At 38.1% G+C, this 22,593-nt stretch overlaps 1 long non-coding RNA gene across 1 annotated transcript in view; it reads right to left on the bottom strand.

Annotated features, from left to right (window-relative positions):
• The window catches only part of LOC143682415 (uncharacterized), a 28,557-nt gene extending 13,296 nt beyond the window's left edge, over positions 1–15,261 (bottom strand). The window contains exons 1-3 of the long non-coding RNA XR_013175123.1: positions 14,796–15,261; positions 13,387–13,525; positions 12,126–12,221 (exon numbers count right to left, since the gene is read on the bottom strand). This is a non-coding gene — a long non-coding RNA (uncharacterized LOC143682415). The remainder of the gene's footprint in view (positions 1–12,125; positions 12,222–13,386; positions 13,526–14,795) is intronic.
• Positions 15,262–22,593: the final 7,332 nt, after the last annotated feature.

The raw sequence follows: 22,593 nt of genomic DNA, 5'->3' as shown, positions 1-22,593 counted from the left end.
ATTAGGGAAATGTGAATTAAAAACATAATAAAATATCATTTCATACTCACCATTTTGAAAATGGAAAATTACAAGTGTTGGAGAGGATGTGGAGACATGGGAACACTTGTTGAGTGTTGGTGGTTATGTAAAATGATGCAGCCATGGTGGAAAACAATCTAGTAGCTCCTCAGAAAGTTAAGTGTAGAATTACCATACGACCTGGCAATCCCACTTCTAAGTGTATACAAAAAGAATTTAAAGCAGTGACTTGAACAAATTTGCACACCATTGTTCATAGTAGCATTACCTGCAATTACCAAAAGATGGAAGTAACCAAGAGCCCATCAGCAGACAAATGGATAAACAAAATGTGGTATACATGCAATACAATATTATTCAACTGTAAAAAGGAATGAGGCAGTGCAGTGGTAGCTCAGTGGCAGAATTCTCACCTGCCATGCCGGAGACCTGGGTTCAATTCCTGGAGCCTGCCCATGCCAAAAAAAAAAGGAATAATTCTGATAAATGCCACAACACGGATGAACCTTGAAGATATCAAGTTGAATGAAATAAACCAGATAGAAAAGGACAACTACTGTATGATCTCACTGATATGAAATTGTTAGAAAAAGCAAATTCATAGGGTCAAAAAACAAAATACAGATTACCAGGGGATGGGGTGGGGGTGCGGAATGGGGAGTTAATGCTTAATTAGCACAGAGTGCTAATTCTGTTTGGAGTGATGGAAAAGATTTCATAACGGATAGTGATGATAGTAGCACATTTTGAATGTAATCAACACCACGGAATTATATATTTGAATGAGGTTAAAGGCGCAATTTTAGGGAGTATATATGCTACTAGAACACATTTTTTAAAAAACCATAGGACTGTACAACAAAAACAGTGAATTCTGTGTAACTATAGTCTATAATTAAGAGCATAGTAATAATAATAACAATATTTCATCAATTGCAATAACGCAAATTGTCAATAATAGGGAAAACTGTGGGGAGGGGCTATATGGGAACCCTGCAGTTTTGTATGATTTTTCTATAAACCTACAACTTCTCTAATAAAAGAAAGTTTTTTTTTTTAAAGCATGCTGTTATGGATTGTATTGTGCCCCCACACACACATCAAAAAAAAAAAGTTCAAGTCCTAATTCCTTGTCTTGTGAATATGAACTTACCTATAAATAGGATCTTTGAAGATGTTATTAGTTAGAATGAGGCCTAACTGGGGTATGATGGGCCCTAATCCAATATGACTGATGTTCTTATAAGGAGAGGTATTTGGACACACAGAGAGAGATAGAGACAGAGACATACAGAGATAGCCAAGTGATGGAGGCAGAGCTTGAGTCATGATGCCACAAGCGAAAGGACACCAGGTATTGCCAGCCACCCACCAGAATCTAGTGGAAAAGCAAGACATGGATTCTCCCCTTTAAACAAAAGCATTCGCCCTGACACCTTAATTTTGAACTTCTAGTCTCCAGATCTGCGAGCCAATAAATTTCTATGGTTTAAACCAACCAGTCTGTGGTACCTTGTTACAGCAGCCTTGACAAACTAAGACACATGCCTTAACACTAGGAGTGTGGGTCTGAAATGCAAATCAGTCACCAAACGGAACTAGAGCTCCTTAGAGAATGGCTGGTGCCAACTGAGCATCAGGAAATATTCAAAAGGAGCCTGGCCAGGAACCTATAAACACACCAGATAACCAAGACTGTGAATGTCATGACAGAAGGACTCAAGAACCCACTTGAAGAGGCCTTTTTTTTTTCTTCTGGCCACACCATCAAAATATATTAAAACTTTTGGGAAAATAATTACAAAACTTTACTAATAGACACAAAAGAATATATAAATATAAATAAATGAATATATACATAAAATTTAGTAAGAGAGAAACACTGTTCTTTGAGAAATAAAACTAATATTGTACAGAATATCAATCCTCTCCAAACTAATCCATACATTCAAGGCACTTTCAATCAAAATTCGTATGAGGTTTCATTTCTTGTATTTGTTTTGAAACTTTGTTCCCATTAAATCAAGAACCAGACAGGAATGACCAGTACTATTCAATTTTGTACTGGAGGTTATATCTAATGAAAAAATATGAGAAGCCAAACAACAAAAAAAAATATGAGAAAATGTCATTAACTGAAAACAAACTAAGTATCTACATACATAATTCAAGAAAATTTATTGACTACAATTAGAACTAATGAGGGATCTCAGCACAGTTGTTGAATATGAGCTCAAGATACAAAACTGCTGGCATTCCACACTATCAGGTCAATTAAAAAATGTAATGCAATGAAATAAATATTTTAAAACTATGAGGTATCTAGGGATAGACCATAAAAAATATATGCTAGAATTTTTATTACAAAATTGAAAAACATTATTGAAAGTCAACTAAATGACATAAAACATGATGATAAATGCACATGGATGGCAAAGCTTAGGGAATGAAAATTTTCTGGAAATTAAAAATTAAATATAATTTAAATAGAAAATTCAGTGTTATTTATTGTGGACCTTAACAATATTTGATTCTAAAAACTCATATTTCTGATTAAAGGGTCTGTTCTAGTTTGCTAGCTGCTGGAATGCAATATACCAGTAATGGGATGGCTATTAAAAAGGGGAATTTAATAAGTTGCTAGTTTACAGTTCCAAGGCCGAGAAAATGTCCCAGTTAAAACAAGTCTATAGAAATGTCCAATTTAAGGCATCCGGGGACAGATACCTTGATTCAAGAAGGCCGACAATGTTCAACTTTTCTCTCTCAGCTGGAAGGGCACGTGGCGGCGTCTGCTGGCTTTCTCGTGGCTCTACCAAAAAGGGACTCTCTCCAAAATGTTTCCTCTTTTAAAGGATTCCAGCAAGCAACTCCACCTTCAGTGGGTGGAGACACACCTCTATGGAAATTATCTAATCAAAAGTTACCACCCACAATTGGGTGGGTAACATCTTCATAGAAATAATCAAAATACTGCCACCCAGTCATATTGAATGAGGATTAAAGGGCATGGCTTTTCTGGGGTCCACCACAGATTCAGACTGGCACAGGGTCAAAACAGCTAACATATTTGAGAAAAAAGAAGACTATGGATTTTCCTTACTATATATCAAGATTAATTTAGCTATTAAAAAGAAAAGAGCATGGAAAGACACAAGGATAGGCAAATTGATGAAGAAAATTGAATAAAGGGCCTAGAACAGATCCAGATGTATATAGACTGTGAAATATCAGAGAGGAGATACTCATAGGCTAGGAAACAAATAATTTGCAACATATAAAAGATTGATTTCCATTGAAAAGTTCCCATACATCAATACAGTAATAGCAATTAACTAATAGAAAAGTTGGTAAATGATATGAACAATTTATTCACAAAAAAGAAACTGAATGGCTGATAAGAATTAAAAAGTGTCTGAACTCAAAAATAGGCAACAAAACAAAAATAAAACACCTATCAAACTGACAAAAATTTCATCTGATAATCAAATATTGATGTAGATGTAGGGAAAAAGAAAAACTTTCATTAATAGTAGGCAAATAAATGAGAACGTTTATTGAACATAATACTGAGAGGAATTTCCTTTCTCCCATTCTAAAGACGATTACCAATGTTGAGACTGGAATCCCTTTACGATAATACTAATAAATAAGGTGCTACCACAAGAGTTATCCAAACCCCTCTTTCATGTAAAAGAGGACTAGAGAGGGGAAAGAAGGGAAAGTCATCATGCATCTTGTTTTTTTAGGGAGTGTAATCCTCCCCACACACACACACTTCTTATTGCTTCTCTGCCCCAAAGCAAAGTAAAGAGAGCAAGCTCCAAGAGAATCTAATGATAATGGAGAAGAATAGCATCTCAACCTCAGTTCAGTGGGAAGTCTACTGCAGAATTCCCCTTCGGTCTTAGTATTGTCGTAGGAGTAGAGGGGTGCAGAACACGATGAAGGAGTTCTTGGGAGAGATAGATAGATGAAGTCGAGACAAAGTTAGATGCTGATTCTCCCCCCGGAGTGTGAGGACATACATGACCAATAAGATGGTTCCCTGCTTCTCACCTGAGGTTTTCTGAAGGTGGCAGCCTTGAACAGTTACAATAGAGCAGCGACAACAGCAGGACAGGTAAGAACCACGGTGCAGTGTACTTGGAAAGAAAGCAATCAAGAGGGTCTTACACCTTAAGTTCTCATAGCCCTTCAAGGATGCAAACCAGAAATGCAGTGGTTCCCATGGCAACATGTGATGGAGAACAGAGCTTAGAGAAAAGAGGCAGGGCGAACTAAACGAGATGGTGTTCTCTCTGAAAAGGATTTGTGAATACGGACCATTGGGAAGGTTGAAGGATATCATGGCTGCCTCCCTAAAATGGTCCTTGATGACAGTGGGGATGGTGGTAAGATAAGGATAAATTCTTCCCCCATCAAAAAAAATACGCACTTTTCGTGTGCATAATGCCACCTTAGCAAAGTCGGCCAGCAGTAGGCAGACCAACAGTGACCTAGTGAAATCAAGGATTCTTTGGCCACCTATAGGAGACCAGTTATGGAAGATGATCTCTGTTTCCACACCTCCTATCCTTTCTCTCCTCTAATATGGAGGTACTACATCCAGAGGAAGAGATGGGGAGCAAATTTTATAGAAGCAGAACATACCCTGATGGCCCCCTACCTTTCCTCCAACATGGTAGTACTGAGATGGCAGATCATGTTTCCCTCTTCCTTACAGATCCCTAGAGTCACTACACTGCAGTGAGGGAGGGGGATAGTTTTGAATATGGTGTGAAATGGAGGTTTTAACTAGACTGAACTAAGTTTTAACAATGGAAAATGACCATAAAGTCATGGGATCTTTCAAAGATGCCACTAAGAAATATACCACTCAGCAGAGATGGGGATCCCAAGAACATAGTTTCAAGCATTGATTTGGGGGAAAAAATAGCTTTATGTTTCTATTGATTCAAATTGGCACCCCTCAATAAAATTTACAATTACCATTAAGAGTAATTTGCTGGTATTGAGCAGGATGGTCAGTAGGCATGCACTATCCCCTAGCAATTCCCAGGAAAGGCTCTCTCACCAAAAGCAAAGACTTGTACAGGAATATTCATTGCAGCATATTTGTAATAAAGAAAATTTAAAAATAATCTAAATGCCTTCAGAAGGGGATAGATAAATATGTTGTAATAAACTTAAAAAAAAACGAATACAATGCAGCAGTTAAAATGGCTACATCTCAACAAATATGCTGAACAAAAAAACACAAATTGTAGAGAAATTCATCTGCATATGACACCACTTTTTAAAGTAAATAAGACAACAAACTCCTCATTTGTTTTGGACACAAATGTATCAAATGAAAGCATAAAAATATGAACTGGATAAAAAGCAAAAGCATGACAATTGTCTCCAGGAGGGAAAGAGACATACACTGGAAAAGGAAAGGAATGAACTTCAAGTTTATCTTCAATGTCCATCACCAAAAAGAAGATCTGAAGCAAATATAAAATATTCAAAACTTTGTATGATTCTTATACAAATTTTGTGATTTATATTACCTCCCAAAATTCTTATCTTCAGCCCTTTCATCCCATGTGGTTCCACTTTCCTAAGAGATGCTCAGAGTTGTCTCCCCATACTAACTCTCCCAAATGCAATCTTATATCTGGTATTGGTATTTAATGTAAATTAAAGAAGTTTATTTCTCATGAATATCTTAGTCTCTAATTGTTGAATTTATTTTTGTATATGCTTTCAAAACAGTCCAAATATCAGGGAACAAGTGGTTGGGTCTTTACAATTGTTATCTTGTTTTTCTGGGAATTTGCTTTTCTCCGGGCTTCTGAAATTACTTCTTGTTATTTCTTTTATATGCCTGAGTGCAATTCAAGGCCAGCTCAGTAAAAAGCAATTAATATGAATGCTGTTTTATTATCATATTAATGCAAAAGACTTTACATAGGGAAATTCTAGTATATACAGTTCTGCCTGTAATTGCATGAACTCATCCCCCTTCCCTAGAAGGAGAGCATGACCCAACAAAGGAAAAATGTGTTTTACTTATGAACATAATAATTTACTGAATGATGTGTGTTTAGAGAAGTGTAGTTAGAGAGATGGTTGGGTTTGGAATTAGGCACTTCTTGTTCTCTAAGGCCATGTCTCTGTCAGAGTGGTCCACCCGGACCACAGTCTCTTTTGTAGTGAGTAAGCTGCAAATCAGGATCTTAGTTTTCATCTATGCATACACAGGCAAGCATGTGCATAGACAACTCAGTAATTTCCCTCTTTGCATGAGATTTAGATTATTTTATCCTGATTTGTATTAAATATTTAAAATAATTCAAGATTATTTTAACAAAGACATACAACATTTTAAAAAATATGACAGGCAATTTTTCCATTGGCAAGTTAACTGGAAATCTCCCGGTATGCAATTTATTTTGGAAATTGCTTCATGAGTCTTTCCACTGCCAAAATGGACTATACGAAAAAAGTTGATGTTCAAGCAATAGAATAGTGTATGCAATGCCTGTAATTGTAAAAATGTAGTAAAATACATTTGACTGAAGCTCACCATTTGGCATTCACAACACAGTTCAGGATTTACAATGAATTTTAAATTAAAGAAACTATTCTAAGTTAATAGAATATTAATGTTCTAGTTTGCTAGCTGCCAGAATGCAATATACCAGAAATGGAATGGCTTTTAAAAAGGGGAATTTAATAGGTTGCTGGTTTATAGCTCTAAGGCCAAGAAAATGTCCCAGTTAAAACAAGTCTATAGAAATGTCCAATCTAAGGCATCCAGGAAAAGATACCTTGGTTCAAGAAGGCCGATGAAGTTCAGGGTTTCTCTCTCAAGTGAAAAGACACATGGCGAACACAGTCAGAGCTTCTCTGTCAGCTAGAAGGGCACATGGTGAACACGGCGTCATCTGCTAGCTTTGTCTCCTGGCTTCTGGTTTCATGAAGCTCCCCGGGAGGCATTTTCCTTCTTCATCTCCAAAGTTTGCTGGCTGGTGGACTCTGCTTCTCGTGGTTATGTCGCTGTGCTCTGCTCTCTCTGAATCTCTCATTCTCCTGAATGTTTCCTCTTTCATAGGACTCCAATAAACCAATCAAGACCCACCCAAATGGGTGGAGACATGTTGTCACCTAATCCAGTTTAACAACCATTGTTGACTAAATCACATCATCCAGGGAGATGATCTGATTACAGTTTCAAACATACAGTATTGAATAAGGATTATTCTAACTTTATGAAATGGGATTTTGATTAAAACATGGCTCTTCTAGGGGGCATACATCCTTTTAAACCAGCACAATTAAAGACTGAAAAATTCCAATTTATGTTGATTTTAAAATGCAACTTATGTATAGATTATTTAATTGGTCAATTACAAAAGATAGATTAAGATTCAACTTCTTTAAATGTTCAGAGAAAATAATTATAAAAAGGAAAATTTAGCATAACCTTGATTCAAAAATTTTTATAAGTGCTAGAGGAAATTAGTAAATTAGGCCTTATCCAAGTATGATGAAAAAATTTGATATAAAATTACAATTTAGCATTGTAATTTATGATATAGCTAGAATAACAAAAATAAAACAATATTCTAAACACACTTGTGCTTAGTTAATCAAATGTTGAGGCAAAATTTGGTGGAGAATAGTACTTTTCTGACTTTTTGGATTATTTATATGTCTAAAATTTAAAATTAAAAATTACCTGGGGCATAAATGTTAATATTTCCCCACACATAAGCACACCTCCTCACCTTGGGAAGATTGATTCAGGAAGATCAGAAGTGGAAGAGGAATCAAGAGAAATAAAACTTCTAACAATATCAGCTAAAATAGTAAACAAAATATTGTTTACTGTACTAATGTTTCTCTTAGGAAATAGAAAACGGTTCTATTTAAATAAGACCAGACTTATTTCCTGATTGCAAAGAAGTTTCATTCAATGATTTTTTTTGCATTTAGTTCAAGAACTCAACTGCAAAACAACCTGGTACATTTAGGATGAAGAAAACATTATTTTAAAATGTATACTTTTATTCAGTTAACTAGTACTTATTGAGGGTAGGCACTCAATTAAGTGTACTAGGTTTGTAGGATGCAACATGATCTTTACCCTGAAAGAGAATTTGGTATACATAAGGATCAATAACTCAAAAGGTAGAAATGCCATATGATATTATTCCTGGAATCTGATTTATTTTGATGTACAGCTTCATCTAGCTTGAAAGAGGGTTTTATAAAAATGCCTTTAAATATCCTAATCTAACAATATCATCATGCTATGGTTTTATCTATTACTTCCTCTGTGGAGATTACCTGTGTAATTCACTGCAAAAAAGCATTTATGGAGTAGTACGATAAACTTCTTGAGCCACAATTTCCATGGCTATAAAAGGAGCTGTGCGAGTTTGAAGCTGTCCTGTGCCACAGAAAAGCCATGTTCTCTTAATCCTAATCCAATCTTGTGGGGCAGATCTAATATCCAATCAAAATCGAAACTTTTGATTAGATTATTTCCTTGAAAATGTGGCCCTGCCCTTTCAAGGTGGGTCTTAATTAGTTTACTGGAGTAATTTAAAAGGGAAGCATTTTGGAGAAAGCACAGGTGCTCAGAGAGCTGACGCAGAATACTGAGAGCAGAAACAGAGAGCAGATGCCTAGACACAGGTATTGGAGATGTTTGGAGAACTGACATAAAAAAACCACTGGAATCCAAAGCTGACAGCTATGCAACCCTGGAGCAAAGAACCAGGATATACTAACCACTTGCCTTCGCAGCTGACCGAGAAACCCTGAATGTGATCAGCCTTTTTTGAGTGAAGGTATCCTCTTGTTGATGCCTTAATTTGGACATTTTTATGGCCTTAGAACTGTAAACTTGTAACTTAATAAGAACCTTTTGTAAAAGCCACTCCATTTCTAGTATATTGCATTCCAGGAGCATTAGAAAATCAAAACAGAGGCTAATAACGGTATCTGACTGATGATTTTGTTACAGTTAAATGACATAATACATATTGGCTTATCCTTAGTTTAGCCCACAATAGAAAAACATTACCCAGGCTCATAGTTATGCATTTACCACCACAATCTATATGAGTGCTTTCCCATTTCTTCTGCAAAGAAAGAAGAGGAAAAAAAAAAAAAGAATAAAAAAATAATGAATAAGTAAAAAGGAGAAACAACAACACCAAAAATCCCATACCCATCTCTTATAGCCCCTCCTTGTTGAATTTTAGCCTTGGTATGTTGCCTTTGTTACATTTAATTGAAGCGTATTACAATGTTATTGTTAACTATAGACCCTAGTTTGCATTGATCAGATCTATCCCGTTTTGAACACTTTGCAAGGTTGACTTTCATTTGTTCTCCCTCATGTAAAAATATTCTTATATTTGTACATTTAATCACCATCATTGTCCACTCTAGGTTTCACTAAGTTGTGCAGTCTGTCTTTATGGGATTATACCAGGAACCATTGATGGTTTACTTCGGATCAATTGTATGGTTTGTGAATAAACTGTTTAAACAGAAAGATGCAAGTGCTGGAGAAAATGTGAAGAGAAGGAGATACCTATTCACTGCTGGTAGGGAAGTAGAAAGGTGCAGCCTCTCAGGAGGGCGGTGTGGTGGTTCCACAGGAGGCTAATGTAAGGTTGCCATATGATCCTGCAACCCCATTATTAGGTATATACTTGGGAGAACTGAAAGCAGGGACGCAAATGGACATGTGCACACTGGTGATTTTGGTGACAATATTTATGATTTGCAATGGATAGAGGTGGCCTAAAGACACCTTAACTGATGAATAGAAGGGCAAACTACTTGGTATACATACAATGGAATACTGGGTGCTGCAAGAAAGAATGAAATTGTGGGGCATGCAAATAGGTGAGTGAAACTTGAGGACAGTAGGTTGAGTGAAATAAGACAGAAATGAAAAGACAAATATTATGGTGCCTCACTAAAATGGAGTAACTATAATGTTCAAAACTCTGAGAATGGAATTTGAGAACATAGGTTATCAGGTGAAGGCTTATTGTAAAGTTTCCTACATTGCAAGCTTTTATAGCAGTCACATCTATTCCTGTGCTGTCACACTTATTTCTAAATTCTGAGATGCTGAGCTCTTTGTGTATAACCTGGCCACCCCCTGGAACTTCAGGTATCTGTGTGACTCTTGAGGCTCAGAGCTAGAGTTTTGCAGAGATGAAAGTCAGTAGTACCCTATACAGCCACTATTTAAAAAGCTAAAAAACAGATCAGATTTTGATTAGAGATAGGAATGAAGCTGATCTAGTTAGGACTAAAGCAAATAAGACTAAAGGGTAAAGGATGATACTGACTGCGTTTTAAAACTTCAACTTCTGTATGAGACCAAAGGAAGAGATGTTTATTTGGTGCGAAATTTATATTTTCTGTAGCACACTTTCTCACACAGGTTAGTGTGATCCCACGATACATCCCAGAGTAATCTAGGCAGAAAATTTTAAAAATTGGCAAAATCCCATTAGGGACTGGGGAAAAATGTGGAAATTTAAAAATTCCCCACCTAGAGAATTCCTGATGGTCTTGCGAGCACTGGAGACTACCAATTCAATAGGCCAAGCCTTCACTTTTGCAGCTTGCCCTTATAAAATTATTCCTGTACAGGAGAAGCTAAACCTACTGATAATTATGCTTAAGAGTCACCCCAAAGAATCTCTTTTGTTTCTCAGATCTGGCTTCTCTCTAAACCAATTTTGTAGATAGACTCACTGTCCACTCCCTACATGGGACATGAGCACAGAGGTATAAATCTCCCTAGCAACATAAGACATGACTCTTACAAATGAACCTGGACCTGGAATCATGAGATTGAGAAAGAGAAATGAAACAAAATAAAGTTTCAGTGGTTTAGAGATTTTAAATAGAGTCAGTAAGTCAATCTGAAGGATATTCTTATGCATTATATACATATCCCTTGTTAGTTGTTAATTTATTCACATAACTAGAAGGAAATACCTGAAACTGTTGAACTCTAAGCAAGTAGCCTTGATTCGTGAAAATAAGTATATAGTCATACAGCTTGCACAGGTGACCATGTGATTGTGAAAACCTTGTGACAGACACACCCTTTATCCAGTATATGGACATATGAGTAAGAAAATAAAGAAAAATAAATAAATAAATATTAGGGAGAATAAGGCATATGGGATGTTTTGGGTGTTCTTTTTTATTTTTATTTTTATTCTTATTTTTATTGTTTTTGGAATAATGGAAATGTTTAAAAGTTGATTGTGGTAATGAATGCACAACTATATGATAATACTGTGAACCACTGATTGTATACTTTGGATGATTATATGCAAATGTATCTCAATAAAATTGCAAAAAAAATGTTTTTTGATTGTAAGCTCAAGAAACATGAAGCCTCAAATGCAAATCTGAAGTTTGGTAACTAGAATACAAGTCTTAGGAATACTGGTGAAAACAAATACAGATCCAGTCTTCTAGGAATTGTGATGCCTTTTAGGTTGAAATTGCATGAGCACCAGTTAAAGTATGTTGACTAAAACTATGGTATATGGGAAATAAATAATGTTCTAGAGAAAAAGGTCCAGCTCCTTGGGATTATACCTTAAAAGGAATGGATTAACCATTGGCTATAATTCTTCTCGTCCAGCCACAGGGACACTTGAGTCGATCTTCTTAATCAACCTTTTTACAACAGAAGGAATGTATTGGAAATAAACAGCCCTAAGTTTGCTGTATCTGTTTGTCAGGATGGTTTATTATATACTGTATCAGGATTCTCCAAAGGAAAAGATTTGTGTGGAAATTGGCTCACACGACTGTGGAGATGGTCAAGTCCTAATCCCATAGGCAGGATGCGAGATAGAAACTTCAATGAAGGTGACAATAAGCTTCCCAGGAGGAGTAGGTTAGCTGAAGTAGATGGAAAATCTTCCTTCTCACTACTGAAATCCTCAGTTATCTTTCTAAGGCCTTCAATTGGCTCAGCAAGACAGCTCTCATTGTTGAAGGCAGTCTCCTTAGTTGATTGGAGATGTAATAAGCTCTAGATGCAATCAAATTACCGCTGATTTAAGTCCACAAAGTAGGGCGGTGCAATGGTGGCTCAGTGACAGAATTCTCGCCTGCCATGCCAGAGACCCGGGTTCAATTCCTGGAGCCTGCCCATGCCAGAAAAAAAAGTGTTTAAATCCACAAAGTATTCTCACAGTAAAAATTAGGCCAGAGTTTACTTGACCAGACAACTGGATATCATAATATAGCCAAGTTGACACGTGAACTTAACCATCAGAGTCCATCCCTTGCCAACTTGGCACCCATATACATCCCCTTAAATGTAAGTAAAACAATAACAGTCATATTTTCACCTGACAATATTCAGCTGTCCTGTGTGCAATTAGAAACATGCTGACACTTTCCCACAGAAGAGGGTGCAAGTCCTTGAATTACATTTATTCAAATTTGATATCATAGAACTTACATATTATGACATAAAGTTAATATAACTTATGTTATTTGATAAAGGGATAAGAGAGGGAAGAAAGCAAATATATTTGCTTTATGCATACATACCAGCATATTCATAACAAAGAAGAAATACTCATAACTGTTATAGTCCTCATTTCTATAACTACTTTCTTCCATTATCCATTCCATATTCCCTTTACCCTCAGCAAGCACCTCAGCAAGCCAAAGTTATTTGACCTTCATTTCTGAAGTTTCTTGTCCATTAGTAGTCCTGCCTGGATTGGATTATTGAAGTTTTCCGGTGACTTTAATCACAGGGCATGGTAGTACAAAGACACACCCTAAGGGATCGCCTGTATTTCAGGAAAAATCTTTTTTACTTCCATCATATAGTTACACTCCGATTCTTCCATGATAATTAGGATCAGTCACCTAGCTAATACAGCAATTCCCTTCTTTGCTTGTTGGGTCCCCAGCATATTTAGGAACAACCAGTCAACATCATTATACTTTTTTAACTCCACCAAACTCTATTAAGATATCAAATACACTGTCATCCAGAGCCTTGTCACTTATTAGCATTTCAGTAGCAGTATCTAACGTGATATTTTGTGTATCTCTATTGCTAATTCACACCATGGGCTATCAGTGGCAGCTTGATCTTGGAAAATACAGTCATTAGTGCTTTTCACTCTAATCAAATTAGAGAACTAATTCCTCAAACCCCAGAACCAATTCAGAATTCTCATCCTTAAGATTTCATTTCTCAAGAACCACAACTAGAACCAAATCTGTATTAGTCAGGGTTCTCCAGGGAAACGGAACCAACAGTTTCATCCAAACTGTTGTAGGCCTTACTTGGAGAACTGATGATTTCAGCAGTCAGAAGGATTTCCAGCTCTCCTTTAGCCAGCAGCTTCTCCTGGGAAATTCACCAAAAACCTTCATCATAGTTCCCAGCTTGCAGTCTGCCCCCGGGAATTTGGACTTGTCCATCCTGACAAAATGTGTGAGATAATTCCTTTATTAAATCTCATAATATTTAGTATTATTATTAGTATTGTTTAGTACTAATATATCCTGTCAGTTCTGTTTCCCTGAAGAGCCCTGACTAATAGAATAGTGAAATGATAGATGCTCAAGCAGTCATTTGTGTTTACGTTTATAATTTCTTGATTTGGGAATAGAATTATATGCAATTATAACTCTATAAATCTTATATTCTGTGTTTAATATCAAGAAGTTCTAATTGCATAGTGTCAATACAAAACATTTGAGGTTTCTGTGAAAAACTGTTATAATGTAGAGAAATGATGCGAGCCACTAGCATTAGAACAGGAAAAATCAAATATAAACGTTTATTACTATAATCAGCTATTACAAAATCATTATGAGTTGATATATAGAGGAAATAAAATGTGAAATATTGCCTTGGAGGCAAAAATAAACAATCTCATTTCTATAAGAATGAAACAAAATAAAAGACACATTTATACCTCTAAACTTTTTCCATATATGTCCATAGAATTTGAAAGACTCTTTATGAATAAGTCCCTAAAATGGAATCTTTAACAAAATAAATTGATCTTAGTAGCAACTATACCTCCAAAAAGTACCTCTTTCTCATCCTTGGTCTAATACTCTCATGACATCAAATAAGATATTATTGTATTTATTCAGAAAGATCAGTGATTATTAAGAAATGAATGATAATGAGGCTAGGTATTCTGACTACTAAAAAGTTTTAATAATCTTTTTTCCCTTAAAAAAGAAAAAGAAAACATTAGCAATTTTTAAGATCACAGTGCATCATCAAGATTGAGATCGCTATAAATGGAAAATTTCCTTGTTCCCTAAAAGGTTTTGAAGTCAATAGTTCAAAAATGCTCTAGTATAAATGTTTTCATTAAATCACTTTTCGTTAAAATGTTCACATTTTATTTGAGGCAATACTGTAATAATTACAACCAAAAAAATGTCTAATGACTCAAATATGATATAAACATAATTTTTACTATTATCAATCTAGACCCAATCAGGAGAGAAAAACCACACAGCAATTTGAACAGGGAACTTTTGATGAAAAGAATTATGAATTATAACAGGGATTGGCTAGTAGGAAGTAAAAAAAAAAAACAAAACTCTGAAGGAATAGCAGATAGCAGGCACAGCTACCATCCCTAGAACTGGAGAGAACCCAAGGAAGGGGACCCGACTGCCAGGGCTGAAATCCTGACCTTGCTGGAAAGGGCACTGCCATGGCTCACCGGATGGGTGAGGAGTCACTGTGGTGCCACGTCTACGTAACTTGTCAGAAATCTTCCCTCTAAAGTGTGAGAGAAAATTGTTCACGGAGAAGTGTCTCACTGGAGGCATTCTGCTACAAAACCACCAGAGGAGGCGTTTGGTTGCTGAGTGCTGCTGGCCACCTCACACTGGAGCTGCTGGAAGCTGGAGGAGCTGGAAGCACTGGGAAAGCCTGCAGAGTACACACCGAAACCGTAACACAAAACCTTCCCCTTCTTCAGTATCTCTCTACCATCCTCTACTGAACCAAGCTTCAGTGCGTGGTGGTCATAAGACGACATTTAAAGGGCCCAAATCCATTTTCACAGAGCATTATAAAAAGTAAATTTGGAGCCGAGAGGCAATAAATGAACAACTAATACACCTTCTCAGATCAAGTCCACAAGGACTGTTTCTGCTTCTTGGGCAGGGTTCCTCTAACTACTGATCCGGAGATTCTTGCTTTCTCTTGGTGGTTTTTCCATCTTCTGTGTGCAGTGTTCAATGTCACAATGCTTGACTTTATCAACCCAGTCAAAGGAGAAAGAGCCTGGAGAATTGTACGAGGAAGGTTTCTATGCACTAGGCCTGGAAGTGACACACTCACTTCCACTAACATTCCAGTTGCTAGAACTCAGTCATATGACCACATCCCACTGCAACACAAGCTCAAAAATGCCATCTAGCTGGTGCCAGGAGGAAGGAGAAACAGTTCGGAAACCATCTCTACCACACTTTATTTCTCTCAATTTATTGTTTCATTAATCCTTGCAGGAAAACTTCTCGTGCCTGGCCTGGTGATGTTAAAGTGTGTGTGTGCAATATCCCCAGATGCCAGCTGGGCCCCTCTTGCCCACGGAGGTTACTAGTGATGGCAATGTGTGTGTATATATTCACATGTTAGCTAAGGACCTCTGCCTACGGAGTTCCAGGTAAGACTTTCCCAAACTCCTTATTCCATGCCCTTGCAGGGTCCTGTAAATTCCCAGGGTTCTTATGTTCTCACGGTTTCCTCCATGTCCAACTCTACTTTCAAGCACATTGTTCACAATTCTCAGCACTTCGATCCAGATATGAAATTTGAATCTTTCTTTGATTTCACCACATATAATCCTTTAAATACTGCACTGTGAGTATAGAAGATTTTCCTGAAATTTTAAAGATAACAGAGAAGGTTTAAATTACAGCAACAGGAACAGTTTCAAAGTACATACTAGATAGCCTCTTGTCCCTCAGAAACCTACTTCTAGGATATTTCCGAGGTCCTTCCACCTTGCCTGGTTTCCTTCCTTGAATTTTCTCGCTCTTCCCTTTCTCTCCAGTCTTTCCTTACTTCTCAAGAGTAAAACAAATTTCCTTTTTTTTTGTCATGCAGAACAACAAAACCAGTTTTACTTAGTTGTTTCTTAGATTTCTGCTGAAATCAGTGTTCTTACAGTCTTACCTTCTACCCCCAAGAGGTTTGTATGCATCCTCAAAGAAATTGACGTGTTGACTGTTAAGCTATAATTTTTCCATTATTTTGTACATGTAATCAAAACTACTTGAATGCTAACTACAGAGTACATTGAGTTCTGTTGGTTTTGTAGTCCCAAAATATGTTCTATGGCACACCAGTCCTATGAAAGAATGTGAGGACAACAACAAAAAAGATAGCATCATGGTGGCATAAACAGCTATTGAAAACCTCTCCCCAGAGATTCAGTGAGAAAAAAAAAAGTTCTCACTTGTTCAGCACTCTGGAGGAAGGAATAGACTGGAGAGGGCTCACACAAACACCGAATTAAAGAAAGAGAAAAATGTCAGGTAGGAAATTTCTATGCTCCTCTCCCACTCACTTGGTCTTACACACCTCAGGAAGTGCACAGAAGCAGCAGCCAGGACCCCTCCCACCTCCTACCTGGGACACAGACTATAAAATCTCTCACAGCTGTGAGGCAGATGCCAACTATATCCAGACACAGAGACCCAAGCCTACAGGGACCCACAGCAGGACGTAAGCCACAGAGGAGGGCAGAATACAAAAGGGTAGCCAGGAGAAATTTCCAAAATGGAGGATGAGGAAGGGAACCACAACGTCTTCCCTAAAAGCAGCAAGTTGCCAGGCAGAAATTACCAAATCAACTGTTTGAGGGCCTGGGGTCCAGGGGAGGACATTTCAAGACCCAGGTCAGTGAGGGATGAAGAGTTTGAGAAAATGTGGACAGAGACTGTGTTTCCAGCCCTGGGTCCTGGTGCCCATCCACCACCCTTGATGGAAATAGCAGCTGGAGACCTGATCCTTGCCAGGGGGCAGCGGGGGGCAGGAGGGAGCAGCTGCAGACTGAACCGGAAGAATCCTCTGCCACAGGTAAAGTGGGGGGCACAGTCCTACACTGAGCCAGATTTTGGCCAGCAAAGTGAACCCCACAGTTTCAGCCCCACCCAGTCAGAGGCTGCCTGGGCTCCAGCTAGCAAACTTGTGAAGATGATTAAATCGATGAACAGTGCCATCTGCTGGGCAGGCTGGAAAGTGCAGGGAAAGTGCAGAGCTTTTCAGAGCCTCTCCAGACCCTATCCCAGGCCCGTTGGAGATGGCCTATACCCTTCATGGGAACCCTGCCTTGTTTTGGCTGAGAAATATGAACAACCCAACCGTCAAAGCAATGCCCTAAAGCGAACCCAGGTCTTATTCATTGGTGAAAAGCAGAGCACTCCTGGGCTGGCTGCTAGCCGGGAAAATTGAACCTCTCAGTTACCCAGACTGAAGTCTTTCTACATGGGAGTCTGAGAATCACCAGAAACATTGTGCCCACAAGCAGGGTCTCAGCCAAAGTGCCCAGTACCCACTCCCTACCCCCAGAGTCGGCAGCTTCCAGTGCACATGGAAAACTGTAGCCTTGATTGGATTGTTGCCTGGTTGGGTCCCGGCCCAGCAGGATACGGCAGTCAGGGAAAAACTGGATTGTGGGAAACATGTGGCCCAAGAGCACCATCTTCTGGGAATACAGGGAATGTGCAGTCTTGCAAACTGCTTTTCTGCCCAGCCTCTAATAGAATTCCAGAAGGGGTTGTATCTCCTGGGTGAGGCCCCGGCCCTAGTTTGACTGGGAATTGCTGACAAACCAAGTGTCAAAGGAGACATTCAAGGCAAACCCAAATGTGGTAGTTTGGAGGTGTTATATACCTTAGAAAAGGCTATGTTCTTTTATTTCATTCTTGTGGATGCAGACCTATTTTGGGTGGGGCCTTTGGGTTAGGTTGTTCAATTGAAAGGTGACCCACCCAATTCAGTCCTTTACTGGGGCCCTTGATAGAGGATAAAAGGCAGGAACAGTGAGGGAGTTTAGAAAGACAAACACCCAGAGACATGTGGAGGGAGCCAGAACCCAGGAGTGAAGGACCAGCCGACCTCACTGCATAACAGAGGAACCCCAGATACTAGCAGCCTTTTCTCAGAGAAGGTATATTCCTCTTCATGCCTTAATATGTACATTTTCATGGCCTTAGAACTGTAAATTTCTGAATGAATAAATCCCCATTGAAAAATCGAAAGCTGCATTTCTGGTATATTGCATTCTGGCAGCTTTAGCAAACCAAAACACCAAGTAACTACAAAATCTCATATGAGCAAAGGAAATCAACTTTCAAAATAACCTTACCAAAATAATCAAATGCCATGAAAGCAGTAAAAAATCACAAAACACATGAAGAAGCAAAAAGATATGGCCAAGCCAAAGGGCCAAATTTAAAAGCCACAGGAAACACAGAATTTGGAACAACCAATCAAAGATGTTCATACCACTCTCCTAAATTAAAAAAAAATTCAATCAGTTTACAAAAGAGATGAAGGGTATCAAGAAGACACTAGAAGAGCATAAAAAAGATATGAAAGAGTAAATAGAAAAATTGAAGATCTTAAAGAAATGAAAGATATTGTAGATGAAATTTAAAATATACTAGAGGCACAACAGCAGATTTGAAGAGGCAGAAGAAAGAATAAGCAAAGTGGAGGACAGGACAACTGAATACAAACGCACAAAAGAACAACAGTCGAAAAGATAGAAAAATTTGAATTGGGTCTCAGGGGAATGATTGACAACATGAAGAGTACAAATATAAGAATCATTGGTGTCCCAGAAAGAGAAGAGAAGAGCAAAGTGTCGGGGAGATTATTTTAGGACATAATTGGGGAAAACTTCCCAACCCTTATAAATATGAAAATAAAGGAAGCCCAATTAGAATAAATCCAAATGGACCCACTCCAAGAAACATACCAATCAGAATCAGACTGTCAGATGTGAAGAGGAGAGAGTACTGAGAGCAGCAAGAGAAAAGCAAATCACCACATGTAAGGGAAGCCACATAAGGTTAAATGCTGACTACTCATCAGACACCATGGAGGTGAGAAGGCAATGGTACAAACACTTCCAGCCAAGAATTCTTTACCCAGCAAAGCCATCCTTCAAAAGTGAAGGAGAGGGCAAGCGATGGTGATGCAGTGGCAGAGTACTTGCCTGCCTTGCTGGAGACCTGGGTTTAATTCCTGGTGCCTGTCCATGAAAAAAGAAAGAAAGAAAGTAAAGGAGAGTTTAAATTTTCCACAGATAAACAAATGCTAAGAGAATTTGTTAACAAGAGATCTGTCCTACAAGAAATACTAAAGGGAGTTCTATTGACTGGGGGAAAAAAAGACAGGAGAGAGAGGTCCAGAGGAGGGCACAGGGCTGAAGAGTATTAGGGTAGCTTAAAGGATAAAAAGAAAGAGAGAGAGAGAACTATATCTGACAAATAAAAACCAAAGGATAAGATGCTTGAATCAAGAACTGCCTTTCTTGATTCTTTAATCAAGATAACTTTAAATGTTAAGATTAAGCTCCCCAATTAAAAGACATGATTGGAAGAATGATTTAAAACATAAAACTCATGTATATGCTACTTACAAGAGACTTATCTTCGATCCACAGATACAAATAGGTTGAAAGTTAAAGGATGGAAAAAAATATATTCTATGCAAGTAGCAACCAAAGGAAAGCTGGGGTGGCTATACTAATATGAGCAAAATAAACTGTAAATGTAAGTGTAAACTATGTAAAAATTTCATAAGAGACAAGGAAGGAAACTATATATTAACGAAGGGGGCAATTCACCAAGAAGAAATAACAATCATAAATGTTTATGCTTCACAGTACATAAGGTAAAAACTGGTAAACCAAAAGGACCAATAGATAGTTCTACAATAATAGTGGAAGACTTCAACATATCACTCTCTTATATAGATAAAACAACCAGAGAGGATCAATAAAGAAATAGAGAACCAAAACAATAGGATATACATACTCTCAAGTGCTCATGAAACATTCTCCAGGGCAAAATCTATGCTAGGGCACAACACAGGTCCTGATAATTTTTAAAAGATTGAAATTATTCAAAGCCCTTTCTCTGATCAAAAAGGAATAAGACTGGAAATAACCACTGAAGAACTGGAACTTTCACAAATACATGGAGGTTAACAACTTACCCAAACAATCAGTAGATCAAAGACAAAATTGAAAGAGAAATCAGTAAATATCTGAAAATGAATGAAACTGAAAATGCAACATACCAAAACCTATTAGATGCAGCAGAGGTGGCACTAAAAGTGAAATTTATAGCTCTAAATGCCTACATTAAAAAGAAAGAGCTAAAACCAAAGACCAAACTGAACAACAGAAGAAACTAGAGAAAGAACAGCAAATGAATCCTAAAGTAGAAGAAAAGAAACAACAAAGATTAGATTGGAAATAAATGAATTGGAGAACAAAAATACAATGGAGAGAATCAATAAAACCAAAAGTTGGTTCTTTCAGAAGATCAACAAGATTGGAAAACCCTTAGCTAGACTGACAAAGTAAAAAAGAGAAAAGATACAAATAAATAAAATTAGAAGTGAAAGGAGTGTCATTATTAAACCATGGAGAAGAGACTTAAGGAAAATTAAATCCAAAACTGAGAAGGCTAGTTACTGTTGTGCTTAATATTTTTAATCCAAAGGTGCTTTACTAGACTGGATAGAAAAATCTAGCTTAGAAGTGCATCAAACTCAACTTATTGCCAAAACCCTAGTTGGAGCTTGATGTCAGGACATGCCTCGTGGCTGTCTCCTTGACTGGTGGGACCCCAGCCTCCATCCTCGGCTGCAAGGCAGCAACATCCCACCTCCGAGAGCGTCACCACCTCGACCTTCCCGGCGTTTAGGCTTCCAGGGCAGCCCCATGGGATTGGAGCCAAGAACCCAAGGTTGAAGTTTATGGAGCGCCCTGAGTCAGACTCTTGACTCTCCTGGGTGAGATACATGGTCTTTTTCCCCCTAAAGTGATGAGGCACTAAATCTCTGGGATTTTTCTGGATTGCACTACAGAAGAATGTAAAATGATGTAAGTCTCTGCAGTTCTGGGAGACACAACTCCTTTGGGACCAGCTGGTCAAGAGTGAGCACCACCAACAGCCCCATGACTGACTCGCTGGCACACAGATGTCAGTTTCAGGACTTCTTCCCTCCTTAGCACATGTGTAGCTCAATTCCAACATGTTTGGTATTTGCAAACGGCAGCAGCACCCCACTCTCTAGTACCAAAATCTGTTCTAGTTTGTTAACTGCCTGAATGCAACACACCAGAGATGGATTGGCTTTTAATAAAAGGGGATTTATTTTGTTAGTTCTTCAGAGGAAAGGTAGCTAACTTTCCACTGAGGTTCTTTCTTACGTGGGAAGGCACAGGATGGTCTCTGCTGGCCTTCTCTTCAGGCCTCTGGGTTCCAACAACTTTCCCTGGGGTGATTTCTTTCTGCATCTCCAAAGCCTGGGCTGAGCTGCAAATGCTGAGATGAGGTATGCTGAGCTGCTTGGGCTGTGCTACATTGTGGTCTCTCATTTAAGCACCAGTCAATTAAACCAAACATCATTCATTGCAGCAGGCACACCTCCTAGCCTATGCAGATGTAATGAGCAACAGATGAGGTTCACACACCATTGGCTCATGTTCACAGCAACAGAAGTAGGTGCCTTCACCTGGCCAAGTTGACAACTGAATCTAACTACCACAGGTTCTTAGTTATTTTTTCTTAGAATAAAATATCACACAGAAATAGTTTACTCACAACAACTTCATTCTAAGAGTCCAAGCCCCAGAGAATGGCTAGTGGTCCAAGCTTTGAGAGGGTGCCACCTCCTCACTGGGGTGTGGTGCTGCCATCAGGCCACAGGCGCCAACCCTTCCCCAGACCCGGGACATCGCTGGTCTTGGGAGTTCTTTAGTGAAGGATGCTGCACACTGTTGGCAAAGTTTATTGTGACATGGACTCATTCCCCTAAGCTCACTGCTAAAGGAGTCACACTTGAGACAGACATTTCAATAATAATCCTAGAATTGATGAGCAAAAATTTAAAAACGTTTTCTCTCCACTGCTCTTGTACTAGATTGTGTATTACTAGCTAGCTCCATTAAAATTGCCTGGAAAACTTCAGGAGAAAGTGATAAGACTTTGAAAGACACCACCCAAACGAAATAGATCTCACATATTTGTTAGAAGTCTAATTTTATTAAGGTAGGAAATGGAAGTCCCTGCAGGAGGTCTCTAAATTTCACCCCGTTGGAATGAAAGCGTTTCAGTCTGAAGTGTAGGGACTTAAATCTTAAAGGTTAAAGGGAATTTTCTGCTAAAGTGCTAAAAGCCTTCAATAGTAAAATATCGATTGGTAAGTTTTTGCCAGGAATTTTCCAGTAGAATAAATAAAAAAGAACAAATCACAATACTCAG

This window comes from Tamandua tetradactyla, chromosome 5 (assembly GCF_023851605.1).
Source record: "Tamandua tetradactyla isolate mTamTet1 chromosome 5, mTamTet1.pri, whole genome shotgun sequence".
NCBI lineage: Eukaryota > Metazoa > Chordata > Mammalia > Pilosa > Myrmecophagidae > Tamandua > Tamandua tetradactyla.
Note: the sequence above shows the minus strand (reverse complement) of the source record. Positions and strands in the feature narration are given on the sequence as shown.